The sequence below is a fragment of the Mus musculus genome, chromosome 9, assembly GCF_000001635.26.
Source record: "Mus musculus strain C57BL/6J chromosome 9, GRCm38.p6 C57BL/6J".
NCBI classification, from domain to species: Eukaryota; Metazoa; Chordata; class Mammalia; order Rodentia; family Muridae; genus Mus; species Mus musculus.
Window position 1 is genome coordinate 100,274,564 of NC_000075.6, and position 17,071 is coordinate 100,291,634.

Here is a 17,071-nt window from a genome sequence, read left to right on the forward strand (position 1 = left end):
AATGTGGCTTTAATGGGTGTAAAATATTCCTGTGTAAAGACAGTGTCTTTAATATTTTGCTGAAATAGTTTCTCATTCTTAAGCATTGGAGAATGCTTTCCTATTTTAAAAACTAATACCACACTATCATGAATGCTCCTATCACTAAGTCCTTGAGTGCTTCTCTTTAGTTTTTAAGAACAAACTCCCAAAATAAGTCTATCGGGCTTTGTAGGATTTTCTCTAAGATTCAGAGAGGAAAGCTGTCCTTCAGAGGAACTCCAAGACATAGCCTGTCAAGGTGTGTCCCTTGGTTTAAACCTGAGAATCTGAATCTGTAAAATGTAGACATTTTCATGTGATGGACTTGCCAACCATTTCACTTTCAACCACAGGCAATGGAATTGGGAGCTTTCTTCTCTTTGAGTTGCCTGGCTCAGACCACCCCTGAGCACAGTGAGGCAGTGTATGGCTAGCTCTTTCTTATGCATTCTCTCCCCAGCCCCATTCTTGGATGTGTCATTACCAAAGACCCCAACCCAAGGCCCAAGGATAGGACTGCATAGGTGAGGCATCAGCTTCTGAAGTCTTCCTTTCCCTGCACCTAAATGCTGTATCAAATACTAATTCCATGATTGCTTACATCTTAAAAGATGATCCTAACTATAGAAATCATATACATAAAAATTGGATCAAAAGTGGGGAGAGAGATTTACATTAAGCCAATGGGAGGTAAAGTTACTAAAGTCAAATGGGGCCTGAGAATATTTCACATCTGAGCCAGTGACTTGGTTCTCAGGATGGTGGCACGGGAGGATGGCTGGAATGTACAAGAGGCCTGGAGGATAGCAGGATTCGTCGCCTGTAGATGAGCAGTCAGGCGTCAACCTACAGGCAACAGGAACAGCACCCCATAACCTAAAGCAAACGGTTACAATACGAAAGCCAATGCTGGAAGATTATTCCAGTGTCTGTGGCCTCATAAATTCTGGGGGAGACAGATCAGGGGTAGAAAACCAGATAGTAAACTGTGGTGACTCTAATACCTAGCTAGTACTTACTGTATGATAGACATTGTGTTACGTCTTACATGTGTGAACTTATTTAACTCAGACTCATGTCTATGTTATAGATACTATTACTCCATTTAATAGATGAAAATCTACAAAACAGAGAGATTAGATCACCTACTTAGCATCATACCTGGAAGACAGAAGGTCAAAGACTCAGCCTCAGGTACCTAACCCTATACAGTTAACCTGTGGTGGAGCAGGTGCCTGAGAAAGTGACTGTACCATGTGCAAGAGTCACTGTACTGGGAGGAGCAGCCCTAGGTCCTATGGGGGTTCAATGCCACAGTGTAGAGGAATGCCAGGGCAGGAAGACGGGAGCAAGTAGGTAGGGTGGATAGAGAAGCACCCTCATTGAGGCTGTGAGAGGGGGGATGGGATGGAGGTTTCCAAAGGGGAGACCTGGAAAGGGAAAAACATTTGAAATGTAAATAAAGAAGATATTCAATAAGAAAGTATTTTTTAAAAAAAAGATGCACTCACCGTGCATACACTTTGTGTTCTAGGGAGTGTGGAGGACAGAAGAGAATGAGCACTGCTTCCACAGAGCACCAGACCAGGAACTGGGAGTTATAAGGTGTGTGGCCCTCTAGACATCCCCCAGTCCACATTCTGGCAGCACAGCTGAGTACCCATGTTGCTGTTTTAGGTAGAGGCCTATCCAGGATGTCATCCATGCTACTATAACAAAAGTCCCATGAAGGTGACTTAATCAACAGAAGTGAGTTTCTCAAAGTTCTGGAGATTGGCAAGTCTAAGGTCAAGGTGCTTAGACCCTCAGATTCAGGGTTGAGGAAAGGCCACCTTATTGGCCATAGACTCTTCTCATCCTCTCTTCACATTGAAAACATGGTTGAAGGGTCTTTGGCTCTCTTGCACTAACCAGGTTAGACTGAGCCCTGGATCTAACTACCCCATGCTCAACTTCACCATCACATAGGGAATTTGGAGAATGCATAGCATTCTCTCTACAGCACACCTCCGATGGACTCAGCTCTGTTGGTGCTGAGAGGATAACTGTCTTCTTTTTGTTGGATGCTTGTCACATGCCAGCCACCGAACTAGAAGTCTGCCACATATTAGCCCACCTACTTTATTACTTTTATTTCTTTATAGGCAGGACAAAACTGAGGCTACAGGAAGTTAAATGACTTCCGCACAGACACAATGGTGACAGCAGCAAGATTTGTACTCAGAAATGCCCGACTCCGAAGTCCTGCATCTCCATCAGCTCCCAGCTGACATAACATCATAGGTTCTAGTCTTCAAGCTCTTCTTCTTCTTGGTCCTGAGCAGAGTCCATCTGCCATCAAAGAAAAATAGCCAAGTCTTTTTCTTCTTCTTCTTCTTCTTCTTCTTCTTCTTCTTCTTCTTCTTCTTCTTCTTCTTCTTCTTCTTCTTCTTCTTCTTCGACTTGATAGCAACATTCTTACCTTTTTCCATAATTCCATTAAAAAGAAAACATAGTCAATCTGTCAGTCCCTGGAATCTGAAGGGTGGTGGATAAATAGTTTTCCTCAACCCCCATGACTACCTCTGGGTTTGTTTGGGGGTTGTTTGTTTGTTTGTTTGTTTGTTTTTCATATTCTCTCAGGGAGCACTCAGGGATAAGCAAGGATGTGGAATCAGACACCCAGATTCAAGATGTGTCTCCTCAGCCCTCGGTATACAATTATGAGCAGACCTCAATTTCCTCTTTGGACTGTTTGGGGAAGGAGGGAAATGATACAAGTGGCCTGCTTTATGAACCGAATAGCCTCATGTATCTCTTCCATAGCACACACCCGTTTGTTCCCTCTGGCTGGTCAGAACGGAGTCCAGAATAACCGTCCCCTGTGTTGCTTCCCCTACATTCGGGGAGATGAAACTGCCGACAGGGAAGAGGAGCATCCATCAGAGGTCTGCAGTGAGAAAAGCCTCCTGCCTGCCGTGTCAGGGCTGGAATGGAGCCAGGCGAGATGGCTGGCCGTCGTCTAGGGCAGGATGCTTTACAGAGCGCGTGGATATCTGTTGTCTGGCTGGTTCCACAACTGTTCTATAGGGCAGCCAGTGTGGAGAGCTTTCTCCTTGCCGCAGGTCAAGAGAGAAAACCTAAATTTCAGAGGATGAGTAAGTTGACCAAAACCTCATATTTATCAGTTGAGAGGTGGGCTCAAGCCCGGGTCTCGTGCTTGCTGGACGCCTGCTCCTGGCCTTTGTGACTGAGGCATTATCATCTCCTGCCTAACATTGTGCAGTCAGCTGTGTAACCCACGGGTAAGCTGAATAAACTGTGCATAAATACATAGCTTTGTATAAATTATTAATAAATGCGTAATTATACATGAATTACATAAACTACACATTAGACAGAAGGAAGGTGCTTGCTTTACTATTTTAATTCCAAAAGGAGAACATCTCAGACATTTTGGAAGGCCTCTGGAAGCCTGTCAGCCCTATACAGTGTTGTGAACTCCCAGAAATTACAACTACCTACCTTCAACCCCCTGCAGCACACCAGCTTAAACTTCTTTACTAGGGGTCATCTGTCTCACCGGGATCCCCTCCCTGACAGAGACCAGGAAACCAGGGTTCCTCCTTGGATTGACAGGTGTCTAGGGATTCGTAATACAAAATGCTCACAACCTCTGTCCTTAGCCTTAGCCCAACTGCCACCTCTATGCCACCTTTGCTCACATTCCCAGGCTAGCCACAGTGTCCTTTCCTGTGTCCCTCCACAGTGCCAGTAATAAACTAAACCACTCTGTAATGTAACACATGTCATGTCAGTTCCTTTTATATCACCCGTGGACAGTGAGCATCTGAAGCCAGAGACTGTCTGACTCTCCCTCAGCTTAGGGTCAATAAATGCTTCCCAGAATGAATGAGATAATATACAAGCTAATGGAAGATTATTTACATCCTTCTCAGATATTTAAATCTCCCGAGTCAGGGAGATAGAGGGAGACAATTAAGGTCAGAATAAATAATGCTTAAGAATGTTTACCAAAAAGTACAGTACTTTGCTAAGGAACCAGCCCCTAGGGGCTTTCAAATTGATGGCCCATGGCACTGAACCTGGTCAGTATCCTGAGGTGTGTTAATTTCCCTGATCATATTCATGATCCTGTGAGGCTGTTCAAGGGTGATAGTCTTCCTTCCACTCCTTACCAGGTCCCTGATATTCAAGCTGTTGTAAGCACTGTTTTCTATTGAGAATGTTCAATTTATCCATTTCTTTCGGCAAATGCAATTTTAAAAAATCTGCATGGGGTTTTCTCAATGTAGAAAACAGCACTGAGCACTCCGTGTTCTTCAAGGAAAAGTCCCCTCAAACCTGGACTTGGAGGCGTGAATGGGAGCTGGAGCCATGATCCTCGGTGGGAAGTTTGATTCATCTCACCAGGGAACAGTTGGGGGCAATTCCAGCCTGCGTTTCCACTTCTTCCCTTAATGAAGTGGCAGCTATTTGGATGATAAGACATGACGGCAAATTGGGAACATTTTACTGATGCAAAACGCCATTTCATATAGAAATGTATGTCTTATTTTGGATTGTGTCCTGCAATGTTACCCTACTATAAAAAGGATACCTACAAGAAATTTAGAATAACCTGTGGAAAGGTTTATTAAATAAGGTTAACCTTAAAAACACCATGTAAAATTTTATATTTACACACACATACACAGATGCACACACAAACACACACACACAATGTGTCCTCATTTCTGTTTGTTTTTTTTTAATGTACACAGGAAAGAGAAAAAACATTTTTCTGCTTTAATCTTTAAAACAACCCCACAGTGTAATTATGAAGAATTCTATTAAATGGCTCTCCCAAAGCCACACAGCCGCCTCAGTTGCCCAAGGTTGCAATGCATGTAAAAGAGTTTGATGGCACTTGTATTTTTTTCATGCAGAAGGCAACATGAGAGGGAAAGGTGGGAAGAAGTGAAGCTCTGCTCCCAGGTGCACAGCAAAACTAAGATCCCACAGTGCCATGGAGTCTGGGGCAGCCATGGGATTTGCTTCCTCTGGTGAAGTGTGAACTGCAGCCTACCATTTCTAGGTGAAAACCTGGAGTCCCCCTTCTCTATTAGAGGGTTGACAGTCTACCAGAAAAGGGCTGCCCCTACCATCGGAGTCCAGGAAAAGAGACAACGTGAACTAGGCTTGATAGGCAGCCCAGCCAAGAAATGGCACCGGGATGTTGCTTGCATGTGTGTGCAGGTGTACTCCCCTGTGCACGTGCGTGTGTAAGTCAGAAGTAAATGCCAAGCAACTTCCTGTCTTGTGCTCCGCCTCGTTGATTGACATGGAGTCTCTCACTGAACCTGGAACTCACTATTTTGGCTAGACTGGTTGCCCAGCAAGCCCATGTCTCCACGTCCCCGACACGACACTATGATTACTCGTATATGTCACCAATGTGGGACTGTTACACGGATGCTGGAGTTCTGAACTCAGGCACTCATGCTTACACAGCAAGTACTTTATCTCCTGAGCCATCTCACCAGTCCCAAGAAATGGCACTAAGTTTGTCAGGTCACTGGGAGTTATGATTGCCACTACAGCACATTTCAGTGAAATCCTAACTATTCCAGGAGATTTCAGGGCATTGAACATAAACACTAATTAGCATGAACACTGTAGTGGATTGAAGAAGAATGCCCTCCACCCAAAAGGCTCATATATTTGAATGCATAGGGAGTAGCACTGTTTGTTGGAGTAGCACTGTTTGTGGTCTTGTTGGAGGAAGTGTGTCGTTGGAGATGAGCTTTGAGCTTTGAGGTTTCAAAAGTCCAAGCTAGGACCAGTGACTCCATCTTTTTCCACTGCCTGTAGATCTCGAGATAGAACTGCAGCAGCATCACCATGCTGACGTGATGAAAATGAATTAAGCCTCTAAGACTGTAAGGAAGCCCAATTAAATGCTTTCCTTTCTGAGTCGCCATGGTCATGGTCTCCACAGCAATGGGATACTAAGGCAAACACTCAAATGACTTTCCATATTTTAAATGGAATTTAACATAATGCTACAGATGGGATGGGTGTGTTAACTTTGTATTACTATATGTAATGCCTGATATAGTCGACTTGAAAACAGCAAAGGTTTATTTTGCCTCGTGGCCTTACAGATTTGGAGGGCGTGGTCAGTTGACTCCAATCCTGTCAATGGTGGGAAATCACAACAGAAGCACATGGCACAGCAAAAGGCTCACCACACGGATGGTACTCAAAAGAAGAGACTGCTGTTCCACTCCCTGCAAGGGTTCACTCCCAAGAATTTTAAGACTTCCTACTAAGCTCCACCCACTTGAAGGTTTCTCTGTCTCCTAATAGTATCATAATCTGTGAACACACATGGTGGACCACTGGGGACACTCCAGAAGCCAACAGTGGCATTGGGTTTTAGAATCAGCCTGAGTTTTGACACTAGCTATTAATATGGCTAAACTCATCTCCTTGTTTTAAAACCAGGATTATGAATTATAATGTCCTAGGAAGAGTTATATTGAATTAGATAGTTCATATATACTGCATACCACTCAGGAAGAGAGACTATCTTGAGAACTTTTCTGCAAGATTAGTTTTCATTCAGCTGTTTCAATCTTAATTAACAAAGATACAGTTCTACTTTTTATCTTAAATTGGTTCTTTTTACCTATGAATAAACATAATACAATAACTAGTTTTCCCTCTATTGATTGGCAATAAGCAGCATTAGTATATTCATGCATTTCTCTGGGGAAAACTATTGGTAATCTGTGGGACAGTGGCCCATGTCAGAAAACCTGGTAAAGTAGAGCAGGACTGAGGCTCAGCACTTTGGTACCCACCTGAGACTACAGGAGGCTCCTCCCTGCTCCCTGTCAGACTCCTGGCCTGGAACACATGCCCACACTCCCCACATCGGTCATGTAGACCAAAACAGAATTTTCCATGCTAATGATGTAACTGGAGCATAGAGGGTTTAGCCAATAAGCTTCTCTTCCCAGACATTGGTCCCAGCAAAAGGTATTCATTTAATCTCTGGTCCACCCTGAGAAGTGGGTACACATCCATTTTCCTCGATGAACAACCGATAAACAGTTTGGAGCTAAGGACTGTATCTTCCATCCAAACATCTGTGGGAAGCATGGAGAAGGCCTTTGCCTACAGAACCATAGCCTAACTCTCCTACAGAAGGTCTCTCTGTGCTCCCAGACAACCATTAGCGCCCTCAGTCCGTGGGCCCTGGACTCTGCTCCCAGCTCCTCAAGACTCAGTGACACCTGGATATCCAGGAGTTTGGACGCACCCAGTCCAGCCTCATCACAGGCCTGTGGACCCCTGATCCTCCATTCTGACTCCCCTGTGCAGCATCTGGCAACTGGGTACCCTGGAGTCAGGGAACCCCAACTTCAGCTTACCACATCCTAGGTTGAGTTTCCCCACTCCCTGAGTGGTGTCTTAGTGCTTCTGCAGTGCAGGAGATTCAAGCACTTGCCTGTGTTTTGCCTTCCCAGCAGCATGCCTACCCACACCTCAGCAGGGAAGGAGGCAGACCCACAGTAATCATGATTTAAAATTTAAACATCAGTAGAAATCTATATTGTTAAGAGAAAACCAACATAAGGAAGACAGTGTTATTAAAAATGCATTAATAAATATAATAGTCGAGATTCAATTGTGCATAGCACCTAAAGGAAATAAATATGTGTACACAGGTGTATGCAGAGGCATAGCCCCGTGCGTGGCTGAAAGTCAGAGGAGGACTCAGTTCTTCCTCTCATCCCTATCCACTATTTCCCTTCACACAGGATCTGTCCTGAGCCTGAAGCTCTGCTGGTGGCCAGCAAACTCCAGTTATTCTCTTTTCTCTGCCCACTTCACAACACTGGGTTTACAAACACATATAGTCCGGCTTTGCATTTTCCATGTAAGCTGAGGGTTTAAATTCAGGTCCTCACACTTGAAGTGCTCCTACCCACTGAGCTATCTCCCCAATCTCACTCTAAGTAAATGACACACCCACCAGATCCAGTGGCAGCTGACGGTGGCTTGTGAGTCTGCAGTAAGTACCATGCTTAGTCAGAACTGTAGAATAGCATGTAACTCCTAACTCCTGCCTTCGTCCTCTCTGTTCTGTACTTTACTTCGCCCACAAAAGGGACCATTTGGAAGTACGTCCAGCTGTGGCTGGTTGCACATAATAAAACACACCTGAGTAAAAGCTGGAATGCAAAGCTGTATTTCTGTTGGATCAATTTTTTTTTCACCTTCTCCACAGAGCTTTCCCAGGACAGTGCAGTCGATAATCCCTTAGTCTGTTAGATCCCAAAATATTCCTCCCATGAGTCGCTAAATCTTAAGAGCAGAAACATATCTCAAAATCTCACTTCCATACAAGCCCTTGCCTCCAGAAGTCGGCTTTACTCCTACAGAAAAATTGAGCCTGTAATGGGAGGTTCTTCTGGCCTGCTTAATGAAGCCAACCTTCACTTACTCAAGATTGATAAAGCACAGTCCCCTGATACATCTGCTGAAATTGATCTTCCCATTAGGGAGGTCACTAACCACCCTTGCAGCCCCTACATTTGCCCTAGACATTCAACTCCTTTACTGTCTCAGCCCCAGACAAGTCTTAGGCTCCCCACTTGACTCCTCAACACCTCAAAAGGAGCTTTTTACCCACTTCCTCCCAATGGGAGTCTGGTCAGAAAGACTGAAGACAATTCCACACTCATACTTCTGTGGCCACTCCCGATGACTTTTCAAATAAGCAAGATCAAGGAACCAATATGCCTTGGCCCACTCCAGGGGACATACCATAGAAAGGGTACATATCTTCCCTTTACTCCTCCCTCTGCTCCAGTCTGGCTGATTTGGAAGAGACCAAGATCAGACTCCCCAGCCCAGCCCACAATACACACATGAGACCCCAGGGGCAAGTGCAAGTTTAAGTGGAAAGGAGCAGGGTGGGGGTGGAGGCCTGTCTGCCCTGCTTCGTTCATGAAGACTGGATCAACACCCAGGCATATTTAACAGCAGCCAACAACAGTTCATATCTCTCAAATATCTTGACAGACAGACAGACACATACAGAGAGAGAGAGAGAGAGAGAGAGAGAGAGAGAGAGAGAGAGAAAGAGAGAGAGAGAAATAGGGAGGGAGGGAGAGAAGGAAGGGGGAGGGAGGGAGGGAGGGAGGGGGGGGAGGGAGGGAGGGAGGGAGGGAGACACAGAGACAGCGATGAATTTCCAACCCATCCTTCATTCATTCAGGCAAATGTTTTTCACTGAACATCCACCAGCTTCTGAAGCTATATGCCTTGTTTTCTTCCACTCTCTCACTCTCCAGACTATGTCTTCCCCTTAGGGACTTGTGAACAGAGAGAAGGAATATTGTCTTTGAAGGCAAGAAGGCTGAGCAGTGCATGTTTCCATCTGAAGGGTCTTTCCATACCCTGAGTTTTATTTGGTTGGTTGGTTTTTGTTTTATTATTATTATTATTATTATTGTCAGAATGGAGAACCCACAGAGTCCAAACCAATTGCATTTTTTTTTTTGGAGTCCCATACTAACTTTTAACCTCTCCTGAACCAGGGATTTTTCTTTTCTTTTCTTTTTTAAGATTTATTTATTCTGTTTATATAAATACACTGTAGCTGTCGTCACACACACCAAAAGAGGACATCAAATCCTGTTACAGATGGCTGTGAGCTACCTTGTGGTTCTGAGAATTGAACTTAGAACCTCTAGAAGAGCAGTCAGTGCTCTTAACTGCTGAGCCATCTCTCTAGCCCACCAGGGATTTTTCTAGTCCCTCATCTTTTCCCCAAATATTTCTACCTGTTGCAGCAGCTCTCTCCCATCTTCAACTCTGCCCTTTCAGTATATTTTGTTAAAAGAAAATTAAGAGGGGAAAACAGCAGCGACCCGGTGTTTTTAACTGCCCAGCTGGTCTGCTGTTAATCAATAACCATTAGTTCTCTGACAGATATTAAATGTTCTTCTTACGTGCCGTGTTCCCATTCCTGGACTTAACTCCTTTCTATATGTATTGACCTACGAACTTATTATTGCAAATGAACTGGTAAAGCTAAGATACATACAGGGTAATGTCATTCTGACAATATAACTATACCCAAAAAGTTACCATTCTGTTGAAGAATTGGGGTGGTGGAAGAGAGGGCAAGACTCCACCCCTGCCTGTTTTCATTGTCTGTTTGATTTGTGGTTTTGCACAGACAGGATCATAATGTCTGGCATTATTCATTTGATTTTTACTGAGGAAACTTAGCTTTATTGAAGTCACAAGTAGAAGTTGATCATTTGTAGTAGTCATTTGTAATATCTTCTCCAGTATCCTTCTGTCTTCTCAGTACACCCCTATTTTCATGTGGAGACCCATGGAACACCAGGAAACAAACACCAGACTCTGTCTTCAGGGATCGAGCCCATGATTTGAGTTGAACAAATGATTCATTACCCGGAGAGTCACAAGACCTCATGACCTCAGGAAACTCAGCCAAAATGAGCCTTAGAACTTCTATTGGAATTCCTGGGCCAAAGGCACTCTCTCCTACTCTAGTAATGGGAGGTCTAAAAGATCCCAGATATTCTACCATCAAGAGGGGGGGAAAAAAACAGCTCAATGATGAAGTGAAAATAGCAAGAATTACAAAGCAGTAAACCTGAGCCTTACCCGGTGTGACCTTCCCTGCACCTAGACATGAATTATTCACTTCTCTTCCTTCTTGTGGAGCACATGTGACTTTCAGACAGAAGCTTCCCTAACTGGTGAGCTGACATTACCTTGAAAGTCAGGCCCGCTCTGCGTGGTTTTGACAGATGAAAGTTGTGACTCACCATTGCTATTCACTTCCTATACTCTATGCTAAAGACACAAAGCAGATGGGGACTCTGCTGGTGGGTAAGCGTGTGTGCCTTTTCCCAGATGATCAACACCAACAATCATCATTATCCCCATCATCACAGTGGATGGGCCCATCATATGTAAATCAAACTCAGATGACCAAAGTTTACAGCAACACTTGAAATTTAGTATCTCAGAAGCATTTCATTTCAGCCCCATAAAAGTTATGGTATGCTGATTAAATACTGACTGGAAGCTGAAAGAGTGCTTACTCGGGGTTTATAGGGATGGAAAGGATGCATTCTGTAGCTACCTAATTTTTTTTTCTAAATATTGCTGTCCAAAGACAGCCAAATACATGCACTTCATGTGTTAAGGGGAGGGAGTGCAGGTACGCTTTATTTTTTATAATGGTATTTCCTACCAATAATAAAAGAAGAAGAGAGGATAGTGATAAAAGAAAAATACTTTCCAAAGAAAACATTTGTTGTCTTCTGTTTTTTTTTTTTAACCTCTGTTTTTGAGAGGAAAGAGATAATTCATTCCCTCCAGAAAACATTTTTCATACAGAATGTCCCAGCTTTCCCTTTGTAATTCCAAGCCAGAGCTTTGAATATTTTGTGCTAGTCCTTTCCCCCTGTTTTGACTCCCTCCAAAAAGGACAAGAGCCCCTGTAATAGATTTTCAAGGAATAAAAGCAAAGAGCTAAGACGCTAACTCAGCAGGAGGATGGGGCGCCTCCACAGCCCTTCCAGCCCAGCTGCCCCTTACAGGAGGACAAGGACAGGGGGATAGGGAGGACCAGGGTGGCAGGAGAAGATGCTGTGAAAGCAAGCACCAAGGCTGCTGATTTTCTGGTTTTGCAACTAGGTATACCTCATCAGGGAACTCAGAAGACTTCTTGTAGGTCAAGTAGTTAGTTTACCTACAAGGAGTTAAGCTATCTTTAGGTGAAGCCACATGCCAAAATTAAACCATGAGTTCCCCTTGGCGATTTCTGTCATATTTCCAATTTTTTTATCATAAACATTTTCAAACAGATAGAAAAGTTAAGAGAATTGCATAGCCACTATCTAGATTCTAACAATGAACAATTTTCTATATGTGTTTGTCCATGTCCCTCTTTTGGTCATCCCACTGTTGTGGTGCATCCCAAGGTAAGTTGCAGATGTCTGTTACTTTTTTCCAAAAATACTTTGATCACGATTATCATTAAGAGGAGTCCAAGGTTTATTTATAGTACTTTTTCTAGGTAGAATTTACATAGAGTGAATTGCATGAATTTTAAGTGCACTGTCCCATGGGCTTTGACAAATGGACGTGCCTGTGAAAGAAAGCCCTGTCAAGACTCAAAGCATCACTGTGGTGATTTCTTTCTAGCATGAACTATTAGTAGCACTGCTCCTCTGTGCCATTCATTTATCCAACAATATTTTCAGAGTTCCTCTGTTTGGGAGATAGCAAAGTAAATGAGGCAGAGCTCTTCCTAGGAGCTGACACGTTAGAGAAAGGGATGGCTGTGTTTTAATTAATTAGTTAACTCGTTAAACTGAAGAGTCAAAACTGCCATGGAGATTCGTTCATACAGAGAAAGGGGCCGCCAATGCACTTGAGATAGAGGCAAGAAAATCTTCGTACTGGGCAATATGAAAATGGGAAGGAAACCCCAGATGGCTAGTGACTCTGGCCTATGGTCCTACTTGGCATCTGGCTAAGATGAAGGTGATGGGGTGGGAGGAGGCTGGTAACACAGCAAGGATCATGTCCAGGACAATCTCTAAGGAGCTGAGCTGTTATCGTGAAGGTAACAAAAACTGAGGAAATGCTGTAGACACCCAACCCACGGTGACAGACAAAGGACTCCCCACTGGACCTTGGCATAGGTAACAGAAGCCTAACATGAGGCTCATGTAAGAGAAGGGCCAACATTATTGAATTAGGTACTACACTGTAAAGAATGTTGGTCCGTAATCCAGGCATCTGGACTCCCAGCGCCATGAAGGATGCAACTGGCTACCAGCCAGGATGGGTTTCCACATGATTGTGGAAAGTGCAAAAGAACTCAACATTACACCAGCCCCTTCACTCAGCCCCAGGGAGCCCTGTGAACTTACACCAGCCCCTTCACTCAGCCCCAGGGAGCCCTGTGAACTAAGGAGAATTGAAGAAACCCATAGGAAACCTGGCTTTCAGCATATCCCTTCCACAATATAGTCAGTCGCACCGTGATCATCTGACAGTGAATGTGGGACCACGTGGTTTAAGGTGTTGTAATGTGTCCTCCCAAGTCTAAGGAAGAGACAAGTCATCTGGCTGAAACAGTTCGGTCATTTTTGTCTACTGCAAGAGAGAATAAGGTGTGTGTGTGTGTGTGTGTGTGTGTGTGTGTGTGTGTGTCTGTGTGTAGGAGGAGGAGGAAGAGGAGGAAGATACAGACAAGTACAGTCATACAGCCATATGGGTACACACACCTGCTGTCATCAACGCCCAGTCTTGTGTGTGGTTCCCTCCCCCAAAGTAAGATGTGTGAAATGACCCAGGGTAAGATGTCAAATTCTCTTTCAATAGGACAGGAAATATTCATGCTGCTGTATGACAGGTGGCAGAGTCTGCAGTGAGTTTCTAAAATCAATAACTGTAAAACCAGACCACTGCTGAATAAACAAAAACAGCCAGGATCTCTCCAAAGGTGGGGTGCCTTCTAAACCCCCTTCTTTAGTTTGTGATGAGAAATCACAGGACAAACAGCATCCACAAAACAATAGCAGGCATGGATAAGCCAGAAGAGAAGCCTAATAACAAAAAAGGAGACATCATAGCAGGAAGAGACCTCCCGACTTTCTTTATGTTTGTCCTGGACTCTCAATGAAGGAACAGCATTGGGGAGGCGTCTTTTCTCCTTTTCAAAGGTTTACGTCTTTTCTATTACGACATTTTCTTCTTTACAACATACTTTGGTCCTGTTTCCCCTCCCCTAACTCTTTCCAGATTGTCTCTACTTCCATACCCACCCAAGTCTCTCTCTCTCTCTCTCTCTCTCTCTCTCTCTCTCTCTCTCTCTCTCTCTCTCTCCATTCTTCCTTCCACCTTCCTTCCCTCCCAAAAAAAATGAAAATCAAAACAAACCAAAAAGATAAATAAATAACAAAACAAAACAAAAACCACACACACATACACAAAAGACATAGAGTCTGTTTTGTATTGGCCAACTACTCTTGTGCCTGCCCCAGAATGTGGCTAATATGCCCAGTGACACTCCACTACCTGACAAAAGTCTTCTATCCAGAATGCAGAAAAGAAAGTCAAATCTCAATAAGAAAACAATCTAATTTAAAACTTGACAGAAGAAGAGCTATAGAGGGCGTAGAAGTGCAACAACTACTAACGATTAGGTATGTACAGATTATAATAGTAGAATGCTGCTTCTGCCTGTTAGACTCTCCAGACCTGGCTGACCACATCAAGTGTTTGTGGAGAGCTGAATCCATACAAGGCTTTCTCAGGGCTCCTGATGAACAGACAAAAGGAACCTAGTTCTTTGTCCTTGCCCAGGGACAGACTTGGCAAGGTCCAGTCTGAGGCTAGGACCAGGGCGTCAAAAGAGTTAAGGTTTCAGCTCCTGAGAACTTGGCTTTTCTCCCTGAAGAGACTGGAATTATCATTCCCAAGGCCACTGTGGGCTCAGTCTGTGATGCCGTTGAGATATCCTGTGTTCCCCTTGTGCTATCATGCTTGATTCGGCCCCGCTTGACTTTGTCCCATTGTATGCTACTTTCCACTGACTCCATCCTAGTTTCCCCTGCCAATAGTATATAAATAAGATGCTGTACTTCTTAACATGCTTGCTTGGCATAAGTCATAGCTTGAGAAAGACCTTCTGAACTCACCTATTCTATCTTCTTTATCTCTGATCAACTGGCCCCTCCTGCTCAGGACCGTGTCACTGAAGAATGACCTGGTGGCCCCAGTCAAGTGCTAGTGACAAGGAAGAGCAAGGAGAACACCAATGATGATGGCCATGGAAGTGGCCCCGCAGCTTTGGAGAAAGTTTAGCACATTCTATAAAAGTTGAACACTCGACACCTTCCCTCAGCCCAGCTGTGTTCTGGTATCCCCTACCCCAGCATCTCTAGTCTCACCCCAATGGCTCCTGCAATACTGATAACTCCCATACCTGCACCTGCACCTGCACCTGCACCTGCACCTGCACCTGCACCTGCACCTGCATAAGCTCCTATAGATGCAAAGGGTAGAGGTGTAATTCCCAAAAAAGATCTTCTGCTCCTGCCACCTGACAGGCTGCTCCCAGACAGCCCATGGCTGTGTCAGCAAAAGAACATCTGGCCAATATAAGTTGCTCTGCCTGCTGTGGGGGCATCTCTTCTCATGGCTATTTGTAGACAGAACGAGGTGTACAACACTGAACTCATTTTCATGTAGCCCTGAACTATTCTTCACTCTTTTTTCTATGGAGGATGTAATTAATGATAAAAGCTGACGACTCAAACACACACACACACACACACACACACACACACACACACACACATTAAATAAAAGACTATCAACAGATTGAGTCACTGCACTCCCAAATATTCACTCAAGAAAGCAGAATGCATTAATTCATCCTGGAACTTGCTCATCATTGTTCATAGAAACTGTATTCCAATAAGAAATTTAAACAACTCAAACCTCCACTAACAGTTGAATAAATAGACAATTTGTGGAATAATAATATAATAGAATACTACAAGGCAACAAAAATGAAGTTTATACACACAACATGAATGAATATCAGAGTAATTATGCTTAATGAAATAAGAAAAGCAAAAAAAAGAATATATAATTTTACTTCCATATAATACTAGACAATGTTGGAGAACCTGAAGTGTCATACAGCTAATAGGAATTGTTATAGATGTATACATACCAACATTCATTGAATTAGACAGTGTAAAGGCATAGGTTCTTACATGCAGAGAAAGCTTCCATAAAGCTATTTTAACCCCTGAGTAAACCCACACTGTTACAGACATGAGATATGCTGGATAGTGAGTGGCTGTTTTCTTTCCCAGATATAAGAACTGCTTCTCAGACCTGGTAAGATCTTCTCAGAGTGGGAATAAGGAAGAAGCTGCTTTGCAACAGGAGTATGAGACACCACGAGTGTCCAGCTGAGGACAGTTGTTGCACCCCAGGTTACCCCAGAGTAGGAAGTAACACACAGTCTAAGGATGGGTGAACCTTGTCTTTCTAGAGGGAAGGGGAACGAAGCTGGAAGTTGATCTACAATCCTCATCCACACGCCCTCTGCCCTCATTTCTTTAATATAAAGTCCCCTGCTTATCTTTCCCACCCACCTCCTTCCTCTTGCTCTCCCTTGCTTTTCTTTTCCTTTGCAACCAGTGTATATTCATTGTACAGAGTTCTGGGTTTTACACAACTACAGAGTGTTCTGCACCACGCCCCAACATGTCCTTCTGCATTCCCTTTTGTCCCCGTCCCTTCTCCATTAGTCCCCTCCGTTCTTCTAGACAGAATTGCTTCTGCTTTCTTCACAAAGGTTCCCCAACCATCTGAACACAGATACAGTGCATCACTCGACTATAGCACTCTGGGTGTATCACAGAGGCACGTGAACATCCCTGTCCCGTGAAGTGCTGTTCACAAGCAAAGTGATGGAACCAGAGTCATTGTCTATCAACAGAGGGAAGAGTAAAGAAAGCATGGTATGTATCCTTGCCCTCTCCTCACATTTACCCAAAACCACTGTTTCTGATGAATGTGTGTGGCTCTAAGTCCATATCCTAGGGAAGACTGAGGGAGCTGCCACGCAGAGAGTGTGGTACGGTGTGGGAGAGATGCAGAAAATGAAAAGCATTACAGCTAAGAGGCAGCGCTTTACTTCTTCTTAAAGTAGTTTCGGTTTTGAGGTTATAATATAATTACAATAATGTTCTACCCTCCCCTTTTCTCCCTCCAACTTCTTCAGATTTCCATATACTTTGTTCTCTCTTAAATTCACATGGCCTCTTTTTCTTTGGTTATTGTTTGTGGTGGTATTGTGGGCAGTGTTGGCAGCAGCCGTGGTGTGTATGTGTGTGTGTTTGTGTGTGTGTGTGTGTGTGTGTGTGTGTGTGTGTGTGTGTGTGTGTGTGTGTTTCTAAATGTATAAATACAA

General features: G+C 43.9%; 1 long non-coding RNA gene across 2 annotated transcripts in view; it reads right to left on the reverse strand.

The window, feature by feature from the left end:
- Gm28167 overlaps window positions 1-17,071 on the reverse strand; it is a 52,306-nt gene that overhangs the window by 3,352 nt on the left and 31,883 nt on the right. The gene's annotated exons all lie outside the window — the stretch shown is intronic.